This window comes from Sceloporus undulatus, chromosome 6 (genome assembly GCF_019175285.1).
Source record: "Sceloporus undulatus isolate JIND9_A2432 ecotype Alabama chromosome 6, SceUnd_v1.1, whole genome shotgun sequence".
Taxonomy (NCBI): Eukaryota; Metazoa; Chordata; class Lepidosauria; order Squamata; family Phrynosomatidae; genus Sceloporus; species Sceloporus undulatus.
Window position 1 is genome coordinate 85,913,613 of NC_056527.1, and position 15,092 is coordinate 85,928,704.

Here is a 15,092-nt window from a genome sequence, read left to right on the forward strand (position 1 = left end):
TTCTCCTTTTCTTTATGTTTGTTGTTCACATATACTCGATAAGGGATTCTGGAGGCAGCTGCTGCTTACCTTGCCTGTTGTAAGCAAGCACACATGCTATCATAGGATCAACTAGAGGAGAATTGCATTCTTTGCTGCCTCAAGCACTATTGCATTGTTTACTAAAGACATCCTGCTGCAACCCAGCACTAAAAGTCTGTGCTTCTCTAGTTCTCTTTCACCATCTTCTCATTGCCAGTGCTGCTTACAAAAACTTTCAGCTAGACTGAAGACACGGAGGGAAAAAAGGAGGCTGAGCTTCCATGAAAAGATTTTGTAAAAAGGAGCTTCTCTGTTAGAGGCTTTGCTTTACAGATTCATTAAAGCACACAAATAAGGATTGGAAATGGGTTGGCTAGAATCGGAAACGATGGCATGCAAGAAATATTTTGGCACTTCTTGCATGCCTGCCTTTGGATTAACTAATTATTGTGGGGTTTCATTTATAAATTTGTTTACCAGTGTATTTACAATACTGTTAAAGCACTGAGATATTGAAAACAGAATTTGATATACTGTATGTATTTAGTGTATAATTCTGTGTTTGAGCTTCAAATAGATTTCAGCTTCAAATCTGTTTTTCAGTTTGATTCCCTGTGACGGATCCAACCTTACTCCTCTTCTTTTTAGAAATGCCTCTTATGTAAAGATCATAACATCAACCCTATGACTTAAGATCCCTTTGAAAGCACTGGGTAGCTCATGACCATGTATACAGTTAGTGATTTGTTAGTTTGATTTTCTCTCCCTAGACCCCTCAAAAGAACCTTGTATTTTTTATTTCTTTTCCTTTACAGTATATGGATAGCTGGTAGCAAAAAGGTAGACTAGGGCCCACAGTCAGAAGGATCTTAACCCTGTTTATGCCCACTAATTCACCCTTGCAAATCTACATCCTCACCACCTGCTGCCCAAGTCAGACTCCCAAGCTGGAAGTGAGCTTGGATGAAACAATGACAGCAATAGGGTAGAAAGCGTATAACTGCAACTAAAGTTGGTGCGTATGTTCAGGACATGCTTGCATCTAAGACTGACTTCCACACCCATTTCCAAAAGAGCCAGAGATGTGAGCGAGACTTCTAAATTATGGCGAAAGTGTCTAAAAATAAGCAACAAAGAAGTTCCTCCTTAAGGTGTTATTGCTAAATCGCTCGGATGATGCCACATAGGCTTAGCTACTTACTGCAGATCTTTCAACAGAATTACTACCAATCTATCCCACGGTTAATCTCCTGTAATTGGATTTAAGGATGGGGAAACTGTAGGAGGTTTCTCCACTGATACAACCCCAAGTATTTAGCTGAGTGCCCCCTCCCCACCTTCTGATTATTAACCGAAGTGCAAATTGAGAGTGACTTCAGAATGGAAGAAAACCACAAAGAAACATGTGAATCAACGAAAGCCAGAGGAATAGCTCCCCAAAATTTTGTTTATAATTATGCTTTTTTTGTGATACCCCAAAAAGCACAAGAAGACCTTTTATTTTGTATCAGTATATGCTGAATCTAGCACTGATTAAAATTTTTATTTTATTTTTATAGATAGCTAATTGCTTCAGGCCTTGCTCCCCTCAGGAATAGAAGAGATGGTGACCTGTCTGGGCAGAATTAAGGTAAGCTGCATCTGCACTACAGAAATAATGTAGTTTGACACCACTTTAACTGCCATGGCTCAAGGCTATAGAATCCTGGGATTTGCAGTTTTGTGATATTTAGCCTTCTTTGTCAGACCGCTCTGGTGCCACAACAAACTATTCATTCCAGGATTCCACAGTATTATACAGTTTAAGCTGTGTCAAACTGCATTATTTCTGCAGTGCAGATGCAGCTGGAGTTATCTTCTGCTGAAGACAATACTGTTTTTCCCCTCTCTAAATTCAGTTGAAGGAAGATAGTAGTTTTGTTCAGGAAGTTTCCATGTTTTGGGAAGTCCAGGAGGTTTTGCTAAGAGAAACTGAATTTAAATATATATACCTGGGAAAAAATCCCATTAGCTGCTTTAGATGACTATGGCTTGAAAAGTATCTCTATTAGGACTGACTGAAGAAAATTCCTATTCAAGAGGCACTCATATACAAGTCTCATGAGGCCCCTCAGCATTAGCCATTAAGATGCCACTTTTTACTAAAATAGTGGGCTCCTGTGGCACCTTAAAGACTAAAAAAATTATTATTAAACTATTCTTCAACATCCCAGTAGCTGACAGTGTCCAAGAATATATATTTATATATTAAAAATCATTAAAAAAATCAAAATTTAATTTTAAAATAAACTGGGTCTTCTCCTTTCTCCTCCCCCTGAGCCTCACCTCACTCCCAGCATCTCTTCAAGCATTTTAAATGGAAGCAGATGAATGCCACAGCCCATTTCTGCCAAAAGGTAGGGGTTTGTGGCTCAGTGGTGTCACCCCCCTTTTATGGTGTCACCTGGTGTAATCTGCACCCCCTACTCCCCTAGTGACACCACTCTGTATGTGTGTGTGTGTGTGTGTGTGTGTATATGTGTATATATATATATGTGTGTGTGTGTATAAATATATGTGTGGGTATATATACACGTGTGTGTGTATATATATATATATATGTAGTGTATATGAATGTGTATATAAGTGTGTGTATCTCTCTATATATGGTATATATATGCTATATATAAACTCAATAAATAAATAAATAAATTGGTATTTCTGTTGCATATCACCACATGTACCTCTTGGGCAGAGGGTGTGATTCAAATATGTGCTAAATGACAAATGACCCTTGGCTTGCTCCCTGGGAGTGTAGTGGAATCTCCTGCCTTGGAGGTGTTTAAGCAGAGGATGGATGGCCCTCTGTCGGGGATGCTTTGATTTAGATTTCCTGCATGGCAGAATGGGGTTGGACTGGATGGCCCTTGTGGTCTCTTCCAACTCTATGATTCTATCTATCTATCTATCTATCTATCTATCTATCTATCTATCTATGATGTGTGTGTATATGTGTGAATATGTGTGCGTGTATGTGTGTATGTGTATATATATATATATATGGGGTGTGCATGATACATGTGTGTATATATATATATGTGTGCGCGCAAATGTGTGCGTGTATGTGTGTATGTATATATATATATATGGGGTGTGCATGATACATGTGTGTATATATATATGTGTGTGCGCAAATGTGTGTGTGTGCATGTGTGTATGTGTATATATATATATATATATGGTGTGTGACTGTGTGTGTGTATATATATATATATATATATATGGTGTGTGTATATGTATATATATAGTGCATATGTATATATGTATATGTGTGTATATATGTGTGTGTATATATGGTGTGTGTTTATATGTATATGTATATATATATAATGCATATGTTTATATGTATGTGTGTGTATATATGGTGTGTGTGTATATGTGTATGTATATATATATAGTGCATATGTATATATATGTGTGTGTGTGTATATATGTTGTGTGTGTGTGTATATATATATATATATATATATATAGGCTGCATATGTATGTATAGATGTGTGTGTGTATAATCTGGCCTCCTCTTCCCAAAGACAAAGAACCAGGTTAGGGAGGGAAGGGGGGAAAAGGCTTTAAAGCTCATTTCCAAAAGGGAGCCTAGGCATGCGCAGAGAGGCAGAAGGGACCAGAGCACACTCTGCTGCGCCGGCGCCTTGCCTTCTGCTTCTCCCTCTCTGTGTCTCTGGGGCCAGGGTTGGGAGGAGGAGGAGGAGGAGGGCCTTGGAAAAAGCGCGCCCCCGGCTCCTCCTGGGAAGGTTCGGGACTAGAGCGACGAGGCGCGTCCCTTTCCCTCCTCTGAGCTCCTTCTCTCCAGCAGCAGCCCTCCCTGCTGTCACTCCCCTTCTTCCCTTGCTTTGGGTGCTTCTCTCCTGCAACAGCAGCAGCAGCAGCCTTGGCACCAGCAGAGCCAGGTAGTGGGGGGTGGCAGGGGGGGCTTTGCATTTGTGTCTCCCCTTCCTTCTTCCCCCCACAATAAAAGGTGTGTGTGTGTTTGTGGGGAGGGGAGGACCTTCCATCTTTTCCAGCCTTGTGGAGGGAGAAAAGGGGGCTGGGGATGGAGCCATTAGCCATGGCTGCAGGGAGAAGAAGCCCCTTCTTGTGCCATAATTATGTATATTGCATTTTATTATTTTTCTATTATATTCTTATATTGACCAGAAGCAAGCTGTGTGTGTGTATGTATATATGTATGTTGTGTGCCTTTGCTTCCTGCAGCCCTTACCTTTTGTTACTACACTTGCTATATTGTGACTCTGCTGTTTTCATTTTTAAACTTGCTTCCACATTATTATTATTATTATTTCATTTATTATTAGTATTATTATTGAGAAAACATGCAGCTGTGTCGGCCATTTAGTAAATTCAAATTAAAAGAACCCCCACCAAACACGGATACCTTTCTCAGCCGACCAAAATGCACAATATTGTGCACAATGATTTGTTTAAAACAGGATCTTTTGAAAGAAAATTGTAAAAGAATTGCAATGACCGAAATGCACAATATTGCATGGTGAAGATTTGCTTAAAATGGGAGCTTTTGATGGAACAGTTTGAAAAGGATTGCAATATTGTGCACTTCATTTGGCCGGTAAAGGCATCCCTGTTTGGTGGATTATTACCACTACTACTACTACTACTACTATTAAGCTTGATTTATTGAGTATTGTAAATTTACACAGCGCTGTACATGCAGTCAATGAAAATGGATAATATAAAGGAAAATAATTTAAACATAATACATATCAAGACATCTTAACATTCAAAGAATGAAATATAGCAGACTGTATTGTACAAAAGATTGTATGTACAGCGCTGTGTAAATTTACAGCGTTTTATAAATAAAGCTTAATAATAATAATAAAATAACTGTGTTTGGAAATTCAGGGTTGTGTGAAAATTTCCATTGCTCCCTGAAAAATCGTAATGTGCAAAGTTAGCGTAATGGATGCACACAATCCCTATGTAGCAATTTAAATGCCTAATTTCTTCCTTCCTTCGTTCCTTCGTTCCTTCTTTCTTTCTTTCTTTCTTTCCTTTCTTCCTTTCTTTTTACCACACCCTTTGAGAAGAAGTGACCTCTTAGAAAGAAATTACGCACTGGCCACCTGCCTCTTGTTTCTGGCCATACATAGAGAGAGAAAAGTGTATTTTTCCTCCCTCTCTTGTATCTTTTATGTGGGCTCTTTTTCTTCTTGCCCTCCCCATCCTCCTGGGCTTCATAGTTTGCAAAAGGATCGTGTAAGCACCTTGGAGACTACATCAAATATAGACAATATACCCTATGAAAGAAAGAAGATGGTGGTATGAGCGTCTTTCAGTCAAATCAAGGACCTTTTGAAAGACTGAATTTGCAGACTCACGGGGGGGGGATGTCTTTGAATTTTACCCATCTTTGAATTTGAATTTTTTGAATTTTTACCCCCTCCCCAGAGATTCTTGGTAAGCAAAATGGGGCAGGAGGGGTGTGTCTCTTCAAAACCTCAGTGGGTTTTCCTTGGAGGAGAAAAGGTGCTGCACCTCCAACACATATTATGCCGGCTTGCCATGCATCGTTTTAAAATGCAGCACCACATGTAAATGGGTTGAAATGCAATTTTCATCCATTGGTCGACCGGAGACATTTTTTGAGGAGGGGAGCACTTCAAATAATACGGTGTCACAAATGCCGTCTTTGGATTCGCAGGTGCATTTTTGCCGGTTGGAGACGTTTGGGATAAAAATGAAAGAAAACAATGGAACGTAACAAATGAGCCTCCACAATGCTGTCGCTGAGCGTACAGATCCAGTTTTAAGGATGTCATCTTTTGGCTCTCTATTCTTCTCTTTATGGCATGCCTCAAACTCCCCCCCCCCCAAAGATCCCTCCCATAGATTTGGGTTCCTGTTTGGAAGATTGGTTTTTGATGGTGAGGGAGATGGCGAATGATAGGCCGCCGGTGCTGCAGTAGGTGTGGATCTTGGAGAGAGAAAAAGGATGGGCTCTTCCCCCACCCCTTCAGATCGGTGGTGCCATGTTTTGCAGTCCATGTCATATTTCCAGTACTGCTTAGAGCATTATGACGATGGGGGGAATAGACTGACAGCCTCAGAAAGGAAAAGGTAGCCTGTGTCAGTGTATTTTCATTGTGGAAATTAAGGATGCTATATGGGTCATCTAGTTTAGAGGAGGAGTTGCTTTGTTCCGAATGTGGGTCAGGATCATGGGATTTACGTTTTGGATTTTAAATTCTTGGGTGTGACAAGGGAGCAAGACTATGTGGGGGAAAGAATGAAAACAGCTCTTTTCTGCAATCCTACTTCAATCCATATTTAAATTGCCAACCTCACAGCATGTTAATATTCTGCACAGAAAGATAATTTGCAGGCACACAATTCTTGATGTAGAGCAGATGTCTTTTTTCTTCTTCTTTTGCCCCGCCTTTTTGAGCATCGCAGTTGCTCAAAGATGTCCAGTCCAATTGTTCGATGCCTTAGTTGTGGGGTTTTTTTTCCCCTCCCGGTTTTGCATGGTTTTCTCCTAGGGATAAAATGGATCAGTGTAATAGCAGCAGTTGGTCACGCCCCTGTTAGGCTAGAATACATGGATGCAAAGTACAGTTCTTATTGGGTAAGGACTGTTGTATGCTCATGTAGTTTTGGGTGGGGATGAAGGGAAAAAAACCCTTTTGTCTGCTGCCACAATTAGCATTAACGTTGCGGTTTTGCTAGGATTAAATTTGCATCCTCTATTGTTAAGAATATTTGGCAGGATTGATAATGTTGAATTCCATTTTTCATAGGGTATATCGTCTAATTGCAATGTGCTAATATAAACTCCTGTATTGGTAAGTAGCATCACTGATTTTGTTCAACGGGCTGTGTGATATGCTAGGATGGATGAGATCATAACATTCAAGATAGAAATATTTCCTGGGATCACTGTTCTCTTCTCTCAGCCCTTTAAATAGTTGATTTATAGCTTCACAAATCTATTGTTAACCAGCTTCCATAAAATGTGAACACAATAGGTTGCTAATATAATGAAACTTAGCAGTCATGTAGTATTTGTGAATGTAAGATTTCACATATCTACTGAGGAATCCTTAGGACAATCCTGTGTGGTAAGTCAGCATTATCACCTCCATCTTGCAGTTGGCAGCTAAGACTGGATTTTCTAAGCTACCAAGTGGGTTCATGGTTGAGGTGATATTGAATTAGGAACTTCCTCTCTTCTCTTTACCTGATCTCTAATACTGCATCCTGCCATACTTAGAATCGCTTTATAATGAACCGCTGTATTTAAAATCGTTGTAAATCGTAAGTGAGAATGCCCCCATAGAATTATAGAGTTGGAAGGGACCACAAGGGCCATCCAGTCCAACCCCCCCTGCCATGCAGGGACTCACAATCAAAGCACCCCTGACAGACGGCTATCCAGCCTCTGTTTAAAGACCTCAAAAAAGGAGACTCCGCCACTCTCTGAGGGAGTTTGTTCCACTATTGAACAGCCCTTACTGTCAGGAAGTTCCTCCTAATGTTGAGGTGGAATCTGTTTTCCTGTAGCTTGCATCCATTGTTCCGAGTCCTGTTCTCTGGAGCAGCATAAAACAAGCTTGCTCCCTCCTCAGTCTGACATCCCTTCAAGTATTTAAACAGGGCTATCATATCACCTCTTAACCTTCTCTTCTCCAGGCTAAACATCCCTAGCTCCCTGAGTCTTTCCTCATAGGGCATGTTTTCCAGACCCTTCACCATTTTAGTCGCCCTCCTTTGGACACAGTCCAGTGTCTCCACATCCTTTTTAAATTGTGGTACCCAGAACTGGACACAATATTCCAGGTGGGGCCTGACTAAAGCAGAATAGAGTGGCACTATTATTTCCGTATACATCTATTGATGCAGTCTAGAATCGCATTGGCCTTTTTATCTGCAGCATCACACTGTTGAATCATGTTCAACTTGTCATCTACTAGGACTCCTAGATCCCTTTCACATTTAGTCTCATTCAGCCAGGTGTCCCCCATCCTATATCTGTGCATTTCATTTCATTTTTTTTGTCTAAATGCAGTACCGTACATTTCTCCATGTTGAAATTCATTTTGGTAGTTGGCCCAGTTTTCTAATCTATTAAGGTCATTTTTGAATTTTGATCCTGTCCTCTGAGCTATTAAGTACTCCCGCTACTTTGATGTCATCAGCACATTTGATGAGCATTCTTTGATAAGCACTCTGTGTATATAAGTGTGTGTATCTCTATATATGGTATATATATGATATATATATAAACTCAATAAATAAGTAAATAAAATGGCATTTCTGTTGCATATAACCACATGTACCTCTTGGGCAGAAGGTGTGATTCATATATGTGCTGAATAACAAATGACACTTGGCTTCCTCTTTGGAGTGTAGTGGAATCTCCTTCCTTGGAGGTGTTTAAGCAGAGGATGGATAGCCATCTGTCGGGGATGCTTTGATTTAGATTTCCTACATGGCAGGGGGTTGGACTGGATGGCCCTTGCGGTCTCTTCCAACGCTACGATTCTCTGATTCTTTCCCACAGTTTCTTCAGACTAGTCTATTGGACCCTTTCAACAAATGTCTTTCTTGATTGCAGTGTTGAGAGAAAGAGATGTCCTTTTCAGTGCCCAACCAACATCAGTTTTATTATGCTTGTTTGAAAGTAAGTCTCACTCCATTCAGTAGGGTTTAGTCTGTAGGACTGACGCTTATATTGCCTAGGAATACCCTCCCCCCAACATATAGTTAAAATATTGGAAGCAGTGCCTTCAGGTGGTGTCATTTGTTATTCCTAAACCATCAAAACCCAAATTTAGCTGCCTTTCCACCAAGTTGTTTGCACCATATTCAAGCTGTTTAGTTAGGAATGAAACTCTCTGTCATCCCCTTCTCCCCAGTAACAAGTAGCACTGTCATAGACCAGTACTTAGAGATACTGATAGTGATTTATTTTCTCTATGGAGAGTTTTCTGGTAGCTTCTACTTTGAAAGTAATGGGGTGTGCCTCTCCATCTCTATGTATTTGAAACTGGACTTCTCACTATGGTGCACTTAATTATTTTTTTAAAATGCCTCTTATCTTAGTGATAAACATGCTTTGCAGACTTACACATTTTCAGTCACATTAATTCCCCAAGGGAAATACATTTTTCTTTGGAGAGCAAATTTCATGTAAAATTGAATCCTCAAAATATGCCGGAGAAAACTTCAGGCAATCGTATGATTTCTCCACGTTCCTATTATGGCTAATGCATTTTTTAGTATGATATCCTTAATCACAAAAGAAAAAGAAGAAGCTAAAAACAATTCATGATTATTTCAGATTCTTTTTGTCACGAATCTACAACATATAGCCACATCATGCCATTTTAAACCACTTTTTTGTAAGAATAGACTCTTATACCCGAATCTCATTGTAAATGTATGTGTTGCATAGTACAGTATTCTCATAATGAAACAAAATAAACTTACTGTTTTATTAAATATTCACAATTTCATTAATTTTGTAAGGAAGAATGTTCAAACTCAGTTTGTTTTATAATTTGTAATTTCTTGTAATACATTATCAGTTTCTATCTCTTAATAACATATGATTCTTTTGTTTAAAAAATTGAATACCGATAAGTTTTTAGCTACCTTTAACAATTACTGGGTTTGGGGAAGACTTAGAAATGCTTATAGTGAAATAAATTGGACTTAAGTTAGTCACGGTTAACTTCAGTTCCATTTATTTCAGTTCATCTTTTATTATTTGGGTTGGCATTTGTACACTGGGGAGTCACCAGTGCTTACCAATAGGGCACTTCATTTATATGGAAAATGTCTCCTATTTAGTGCCTGGCATTGTGGCATTGTGGTTTGAGTATTAGACTAAGACTCTGGAGATCAGGGTTTGATTTCTGATTGGCCATAAAACCCACTTGGGTGACCTTGGGTAAGTCACATGCTCTCAGCCTCAGGGACAGGTGATGGAAAACCTCCTCTGAACAACTCTTGCAAAGAAACCCCTATGATAGGTTCACTTTAGGATCACCATAAGTCGGAAATGACTTGGAGGCACACATCTCCAGTTAAAGGGTCCAGGAGGAAGGGGGTATGGAACTATATTGCTATCTGAGATGACTAGGGAAGGCCTGGATGCTATCACAAGGGCAGTCCTACGCCTGCTCAGATTTCCTCCTGCCCAAGTCACACTCCCAGGGAAAAACATAAATGCAGGGGGTAGATAGATATTCCAAGTCCAGCTATCTCCAGGCAATGGGATTCGCCCACATGCTGTTTGGGAAGGTCAGGTGTGCAGGGTGGATTGCTCCAAATTGGTGAGTAGGCGCTATGAGGTGAGGAGCTGGGGCATTTTGTATCCTTCACAATCAGATCTGGACCCTTCAGAGATTGGACTAGGTATCTGGACTGGATACTTCTTCCAGTGTTCTAGGAGGTGATACAGAAGATATCTGCCTAAGCCCCTAGAGATCAGCAGCTAGTGTAGATAGAAGTGAGTTAGATAGAGAATGTGATGCAAGTCTATATCAAGAAGCAATGGTGTAAGCTAAAAAGGAAACAGGTTTAATTCTTGAAGTTATAAGATATTATGCTCTTACTAGCTCTTATTTCTTTTCTGGACAAATATTGTACAGTCGGCCCTTCTTATACACAGATTTTTTATACATGGATTCAAGCATCCATGGTTTAAAAATGTACAAAAAAAGTATAAGCTTCAAATATCAAACCTTGATTTTCCATTTTTTATAAGGAACACCATTTTGCTAGTTATTATTATTATTAACCTTTATTTATGAAGCGCTGTAAATTTACACAGCGCTGTACATGCAATCTTTTTAGTTAGACGGTTCCCTGCCCTCAGGCTTACAATCTAAAAAGACATGACACAGAAGGAGAAGGGAGTGGTGACGGGAAAGGGTAAGAGGTCCAGCAGTTCCTCTCAACCTCCGAGGCCTGGACCAAGGCAGATGGACTGAAGGGAGGGCTTGGCTTCAAAATGGAAGGTTAATCATTATCCAGGGAAAATACATACTCACAAGTAGGATAATACATATACAGTACATAGCAATACAGGAAATGGATCGATAAACACCAACAACAGAACATCGCGACAATTATGCGATGCCTGGGAAGGCTTCTCTGAATAGGATGGTTTTCAACTCCGTTTTGAAGCTGGTTAAAGAAGTGATGGCTCTTGCTTGTGGAGGAAGAAGGTTCCAGGAGTGAGGGGCAGCAAGTGAAAAGGGGCGAATCCGGTCATTATATTTAATGGGACTTGAGCATCCAGGGATTTTGTTATCCACGGGGGATCTTGGAACCAAACCCCAGCGGATAACAAGGGTCCACTGTACTGTAGTTTTTTTCTTTTGCAGAATATGACCCCAAACTCCTACTTAATCCTAAAATCACATTTGGTCTTCTCTTCTGAACAATCCTTCTAAAGCCTATTCAGGGAGTTTAAAAATAGAAAATAGACCTCAGGTAATTCCCTTCAGAAGAATTTGAGAGTTTCGGTAACCATTTGTCTTTTCAAGAAATTCTTTCCTTGGATGGCAGTCTAACAATTTATTTGAAATAAGTAACCTGAAGAAAAGATACCACAACAAAGCTGTCTTAAGTTCTACCTTTCAAATAGAGGAGCATCCTCATTTGATGTCTTTAAAAATAGAACAGTTGGTGGCTTCTTATCCTAAGGATATTTTTAGAGCTGGGTCACCAGCACCGAGAAGGCCCTTTTCCTAGTAGCCACCTGCTGCACATCAAATGATGGAAGATGTTGAAGAGTCTAAAATTTGGACTCTACATGAACAGCCTGTGGAGACAGGTGATCCTTCGGTTATCCTTGACCCAAGTAATACTTCAGAGTGAGACTAAAAATACATTGCCAATACTGTGCTCTTGGTGAAGCACTGAAGTGATCATAATGTTTGGCCCAAATTGGCAGCCACATTGTGTACAGTTGGCCCTTCTTATACACGGATTTTTTTATACACAGATTTGAGCATCCATGGTTTGAAAATGTTAAAAATATATAAATTTCAAATATCAAACCTCGATTTCCCATCTTTTATAAGGGACACCATTTTGCTATGCCATTATATTTAATGGGATTTGAGCATCCACGGATTTTGTCATCCACGGAGGATCTTGGAACCAAACCCCAGCGTATAACAAGGGTCCACTGTACTAATAACACCTTCTGGATTTTCTTCAGAGACAAACTGCTGTGTAATATATGCATAGTATTCTCTCTCTCTCTCTCTCTCTCTCTCTATATATATATATATATAGAGAGAGAGAGAGAGAGAGAGAGTATAATAAAACAGTCAACTGGAGGTTACCAGAGCATGGATAATGGACATGAGACACTCTCTATCCCTGACGGCTGGAAACCCAGCCAAAGACAGTAGTTCATGGGAAGAGGAAACCTGTACTTTTAGTGACAGAGATGGTTCAAGGAGCACACCTGACAGTTCCTTCAGAAGGAATGCTTTGGTATCTAAACCACACTGAGTTCAGTTCAGACAGGTGGATAAACCATCCACTGACAGCTCCTCTTCACTGAACTTCAATTTGCTCTCATCTAATGTTGCTTCATTTGAATTAAATTAAGATGAGAATAAAAACTTGGAGCCTGGGAGTCATTTTTCATACAGTGACACTTCATCCTCGTGTAGATTTCTACTTATTGTATTTATTTATTTATTTTATTTCTATGCCCCTTTCTCCCAAAAAGGGACCCAAGGTGGCTCACAATATAAAAACACATTAAAACAGTTTTTAAAAAGACACTTAAAATAGCTTAATCAAAACATTACAAAGTTAAATTTTCAAAGTTAAAATTACACTTCACTCTCAGTGTAGGAGATCAACCCAACAGTCATTTGAAATGTCATTTGATTGCCAAAAAAGCTCCTCAGAAACACGTGTGAGCATAGTTTTACTGGTGAAACTGACAGTGTGTCTCCAAGAATACAGGTCTTCATTTTAGAGCAAATCCTGAAATATGACCAAAGGACAAAACAGCATGTGTGCTGGCTTCAAAATGGAGCACTTCGTAGCTTGCATAAGTGTGGCTCTGGTCCCAGAAATTACAATGTCGTACTAAGAAGCAGGGTGATGCATGATTTCACAGCAGTAAAAGAGGGCAATTTTTGCCTGTTTATGGGAAGCGTACACTAAATAGACAATAGTAGTACTCTTGTTATACAGTTCATAATTAATACAGCTGTAAACAGTACCTGTGTATGATACTTATCCTCTACAATGAGATGCTGCCTCAGCAGACTTGATAAATTACTGCATTCTGTAAAATATTTCTGATGATCTAAAAGCTCAGAGTGGTGCTATGGCACATTGCCTGGAACCAGGGCTGGCTCCGAAGTTTTTTGGGCCTTGGTCTAGAAATCTGCAGTAGGTCCCTTCTCACCCTGGCATTTCTACGTCCTACACACACAATGTGTCAGTAGTAGTTAACTCTGAATGCAGAGACAGGTTTTATCTTTTCTGCCATTTTTGAAGTCCAAGGAGTGGTCTTTCATTCTGGGTGTCCAAAACCTGTCAAAGGCACGATAATAGTAATCACAAGAGAAGCTTTCCTCTTCTGTTGCTGAGACTGATAAGCTCTTAGTACTGAGATCCATGTGTGAGAGAATGGCCAACTGACTATGTGTGTGGTTTCCCTTAGAGCTGGCATTGAGATGATTGAATTAAAACCTTTGAGAATTTAAAACAGAACAAAACATTTCCCTCCCTTTTTAGCAAAAAAAGAGAAAAAAGGCATACAACTGAGTCAGAGATATTTCTTCAGATGCTATAAAATACAGAATGTAGCTGTGAGACAATGGCAGGATTGCAAGGTATTACATGGCCTTAGAACAAAAACTGGTGCACAAAGCCAGGTGCGGGCAATTTAAATGGGTCTGGAGACCTGTCTTTTGCCCTGGGATCTCCAGGGGTTGTGTGGAATGCTAACAAAAAAATACAAAATGAAGCCAGAGGTGGTCCAAAGCTTGTTCCTAGTTTAAAAAACAACAGCTTTTTACTATAGTTTTTTGTGGGTTTTTTTCGGGCTATGTGGCCATGTTCTAGAAGAGTTTCTTCCTGACGTTTCGCCAGCATCTGTGGCTGGCATCTTCAGAGAATGCTTTTTTATTGTTAAACTCTGTGTGTGTGTGTGTGTGTGTGTGTGTGTGAAAAAGAGAGAGAGAGTGAGATCTATTTAAAAGGTGGATCTTGGAAGCTTCGTGGAGAGACAAAATTCACCCTTTTTGCTGAAGAAAATAGGATTTGGGCCTCAAGAACCCTGCTCTCAGCATTAAATTATTACAGCCGATTGTGAAGGCAGCTTAACTTACTATGATCTATATAAAATTCTGTGGCTATAAGAAGTGATACCTGCTTTTAAAATTAAAAAAACAAAAACCAAAGCCACAGAAAGTGGTTAAGGTCCAGCATTTAAATCACCCTGTGGTATTTCAGACTTGATGTCTTTCCTCTTGCTTTTAATAGAGGCTCCATTAAAAGGATGGAAAGAGGAGGGGCCTCTGTTTCAAAGGCTATTCAGCTAAGTGCAGGCCTGCTTGCTCCTGTTTTTCTTTTCTCCTGAAAGCCTCCTTTCATTGAGAAGAAGCATGCAAGGAGCAAACTGTCTATTGACTTTTCATAGAAAGATGCAAGTATTCCTGGTGGTAGTATATTATGAGTTTGGAACTCCTATTTAGTATTGTTGCTGTAAAGGACTGGTTTAAAATTAAAGCAACCGGCTTCCCTTTTTCCTTTTGACATTTAGATCATGGACATTTTTTTGCATTAGCAGTGAAATGCTTGTGTAGGGATTGCACAGCCTATGACTGAATTGCCTGCTAAGCATTTGGTACTCTAAGAATCTTGGACTGAGATATAGTGATGATGTTTTTTATCCAGTGGTGTATTTCCATATCCATTAACAGTATACAGTATTTGGGACTTAGAAATAGTTTTCTGTGGTGCTGAAAATCTGCTCCAAAGGGTTTTCAAGCCCTCCAAGAGCA

At 39.7% G+C, this 15,092-nt stretch overlaps 1 protein-coding gene across 7 annotated transcripts in view; it reads left to right on the forward strand.

Moving 5' to 3' along the window:
- Window positions 1-15,092, forward strand: part of MAPT (microtubule associated protein tau) — a 95,911-nt gene that overhangs the window by 10,283 nt on the left and 70,536 nt on the right. Inside the window, exon 1 of one of the 7 annotated variants that reach the window (XM_042473403.1) lies at window positions 3,739-3,968. The exons of 3 other annotated variants lie outside the window; for them this stretch is intronic. The gene's annotated coding sequence lies outside the window, so the exon portion shown is untranslated. Of the gene's footprint in view, window positions 1-3,738; window positions 3,969-15,092 lie in introns of those variants that run through there. 3 more of the 7 variants (XM_042473401.1, XM_042473404.1, XM_042473408.1) reach the window with 3 other exon arrangements.